This window comes from Engraulis encrasicolus, chromosome 21 (genome assembly GCF_034702125.1).
Source record: "Engraulis encrasicolus isolate BLACKSEA-1 chromosome 21, IST_EnEncr_1.0, whole genome shotgun sequence".
Taxonomy (NCBI): Eukaryota; Metazoa; Chordata; class Actinopteri; order Clupeiformes; family Engraulidae; genus Engraulis; species Engraulis encrasicolus.
The window spans coordinates 34,973,507-34,977,784 of NC_085877.1; positions in this window are offsets into that span (position 1 = coordinate 34,973,507).

The window sequence follows — 4,278 nt, forward strand, 5'->3', positions numbered from 1 at the left end:
TGAACAAGCCCCTGTAAATAGGCCTACTGAAACACCCGACACTAACTCAGCTGATCAGGGTGCGTCTTCAGACCCTGTGAAGGAAAATGTTGAACCTGAAAATGATATGTCGATGGACAGTGACGCTTCTCAGTCTAGCGTTGCGTCTGTTGTTCATCAGGGTGCCTCTGCCCTTAGTGATCTGACTGATGACAGTAGTCAAAACATGGATACTGACGAAGCTTCTTTTAAAGTCCCTCGTGGTAAGAAGAGAACAATTGGGCCTTCTAGTTCTGCAGCGCAGAGTAAAAAGAAGGACTTACTAGTTGAGCTTGAGGGTACCGACACGGAGAGTGAAAGTGATTCTGAGTTTAACGTTACTTGTAGTCTTCGTCAAAGTGGCTTCCCTAGTCGCCAATACAGTGTAGAAGACATCAAAAGTTTTTTGAAAAAGACCAAAGGTGCAAGAAATGTTAAACTTGACGAGCATTTTCCCGACATTGAGCAATTTATTGCAAAAACCAAATTATACATGGCTGAAAGTAAATTCACCAGGAGGGAGGGGTTTCGTTTGGTTAAGATTCTTGGAAAGCTTCGTACACTGTTAAAAGAGCATGTTGGAAAGTGAACATCCACCCCTGATTTATTTATTTTTTTCTAAAATGATGATGTCTTTAAGGTTATTTTTTCTTTTTCTCCTCCTACTTATGGGTGAATTTAAAATTGCTTCATTAAATTTAAATGGAGCTAGAGATGGAATGAAAAGGGCGTTGCTCTTTGAAACAATTAAAGAAAAATCCATTGATGTTTTATTTGCACAAGAAACACACTCTGACGTTAACAATGCTGCAGACTGGGCGAAGGAATTTGGAGGGTTATCTATTCTAAGCCATAAGACTAATACTAGTGGTGGGGTTGCCATTATTTTTTCGCAAAACTGTATTCCTTCCTCATATGAAGTGGATGAATGTGTCAAAGGTAGACTTCTAAGAGTCAGAGCTCAATTTGAGAATAGTTTTTTTGTTTTCATTTGTGTATATGCGCCGACTGAAGGCCGTGAGAGAATGCTGTTTCTAAGCACCTTAGATGATGTTTTAAAGGATTGTGACCCTGGGGATTTCTTAATTCTTGGAGGGGACTACAACTGCACTGAACTCTGCATAGACCGGAATCACAGAGAGCCTCATATGCCATCTCGTAAGAGGCTTATTGAGTTCATTAATTCACATGATTTGGCTGATGTCTGGAGATGTCTTCATAATAATCATAGACAATACACATGGGCACACGCTTTTGACAACACTTTTTCCCTGGCGAGATTAGACCGGTTCTATAGTTTTAAGCATCAGCTTAGCTTCTTTAAATCATGTCTTATACTGCCAGTGGGCTTTTCAGACCATAGTATGGTACTTTGCACGTGTTATGTCAGTGCTACCCGGCACAAAAGTGCTTATTGGCATTTTAACACAAGTTTATTAAGCGATAATCATTTCAGAGATGTGTTCAAATTTTTTTGGAGGGATTATAAGATGAAAAAGTCTTCTTTTCAGTCGCTGCAACAATGGTGGGATTTTGGAAAGGCCCAGATAAAGCAATTATGTCAACAATATACTTCACATGTCACAGGCGACATAGCTCGGCGAATGAAATTATTAGAAGGTGAAATAATGGAACTCCAAAAAATAGCTGAAACGAATGGCCATCATTCACATTTGGAAAGTTTGAAAACAAAAAAGACTCTTTTAAATGACCTGCTGGGCGTCAAGGCGCAAGGAGCTCTGGTCCGGTCTCGATTTCAGAGTGCAGAGTTAATGGATGCACCATCTAAATTTTTTTTCAATCTGGAAAAGAAAAATGGTCAGAGAAGGCTTATACATGGTCTTCTGTCTAAAAATGGAAATCTCCTAACCAGTCATGGTGATGTTCGAAAGAGAGCGGTCGAGTTTTATGAGGAACTTTATAGGAGTGAAATATCCTATGGTGAGGCTCCGGACAGTCCTTTTTTCACAAGTCTACCCAAAGTCTCTAGGCAGGCAAATCAGGACCTTGGTAGGGTGATAACCCTGGATGAATTGGACAAAGCCCTCCAGAGCATGGAATGTGGCAAAGCACCGGGTATCGATGGTTTGCCGGTTGCTTTTTATAAGTCCTTTTGGCCAGAGATGGGCGCAGACCTACTGGCTGTGTTGCGGGACAGCTTGGCTGAAGGCCGGCTGCCGCTCACTTGTCGTCGAGCAGTCCTGACTTTGCTGCCTAAGAAGGGGGATTTGAAGGACATGGCATCCTGGAGGCCTGTATCCATCCTCTGTGTGGATTACCGGCTGCTCTCAAAAGTTCTTGCAAACAGGCTTTGTGAAGTGTTGGGAGATATAATCGAACCGGACCAGACCTATTGTGTACCAGGCAGGCTTATCTACGATAATATTAGTTTTATCAGAGATATTTTAGAAATTGGAAAACTTCTCAATTTGAATTTTGGCCTAGTGTCAGTGGATCAAACTAAAGCCTTTGATAGGATTGAATTTAACTATTTATGGGGTGTATTGAAAGCTTTTGGTTTTAATGATGATTTCATTAACTACATTAGAGCTTTGTACAGTGACTGTGAAAGTATATTGAAAATAAATGGTGACTTGTGTGCTCCTTTTAAGGTGTTAAGGGGAATTAGGCAAGGGTGCCCCCTATCTGGCATGTTGTACACTTTGGCCATTGAGCCTCTGTTAATTCAGTTAAGAGCCAAAATGCAGGGGGTGTCTCTCCCTGATAGCGCTTTCTCTTTCAAACTTTCTGCCTATGCCGACGATGTAGCCATTCTGGTTAGTAGCCAAAGGGATGTTGACATCATGGTTAATGTATTCAATGATTTCAACAGATTATCTTCTTCCAAAGTTAACTGGGGGAAAAGTGTAGCTTTTTTAGTGGGCAAATGGCCCTCTGGTACGCCGTGCCTCCCAGGGGGTCTAGTGTGGTCCAGGGGTGGTTTCAAATACTTGGGGGTCTTCCTTGGGGATGAAAGTTTTATACAGAAAAACTTTGAGGGGACTATTGACAAGATTAAGGGCCGGCTAAATCGTTGGAATTATCTGGTGAAGAAATTGTCCTATAGGGGGCGTGTTCTAATAATAAATAATCTGGTGGCCTCATCCCTTTGGCATAGACTGGCATGTATAGACCCCCCTGCCCTTTTTTTGTCCAAAGTACAATCCATTTTGGTTGATTTTTTTTGGGATGGGCTACATTGGGTTAAGCAAGGTGTCCTTTTTTTGCCCAAGGATGAAGGTGGACAGGGGTTGATCCATCTACAAAGTAGGACTGCAGCTTTCCGGCTTCAGTTCATACAGAGACTTTTGGATGGCGCTGTAGACTCCTGCTGGAAAGAGGTGGCCTGTGCCATCCTGAGGACTTTTGGGGGCCTGGGTTTGGACAAGACCCTTTTTTGGATGAACTCTACTCTGATGGATTTAAGAAAGCTCCCTGTTTTTTACCGGAACTCTTTCAAGGTGTGGAACATTATGAGAGTCAACAGATCTGTGAATGAAAAATCTCTCTTCTGGCTATTGCAAGAGCCATTGGTTTATGGTTCACTCCTGGACCTCACACAAGAGAGGCTTATTCCTTCTGAAGTCTTGCTTAAAGCTGGGCTTATTACTTTGGGGGATCTTCTGAAGTTGACAGGGCCACTGTTTGGGAATGCTGAAGTAGTGGCTCAGCACCTAGGTCTGAGATCCATTCGCATAGTTACAAGTTTCCTTCTAAAGTTACGTTCTTTTTTTTCTGAAGGTAGTTTTTTGTTGCTGGATCAATACAAAAAAGATATTCTTTTCCCTAATGAATGTGATCTAATGCCATGTTTCCATGTCTCCTCAGGAGGATCAAATGTTTTCCCTGATGCTGGGGGTGGGAGTGATGAGGATGATGATGATGATGATGACGATGATGTCATGTTTCTGGGGTCTAATCTAGCCTCCGGAAAAATGCTTTATCGCTTATGTGTGAAAGGTTTGAATAAAAAGTGTCTAGAAGCCAGAGTGGACACACCTTGGCGTGCTGTTCTACAAGTAGAACAGCAAGTCAAACCACACTGGAGAGCACTGTACAAGTCACCATTAACCAAAAGGGCTGGGGATTTACAATGGAGAATACTACATGGTGCCATTGCTGTCAATTCTTTTATCTCTGTCATAAATTCTGATGTTGGCCATGATTGCCCTTTTTGTTCACAAAGAGAGACTGTTTTTCACGCATTTATGCACTGCCAACGTCTGGAGTCTTTGTTTTTGTGCTTGAGAAGATTGTTTG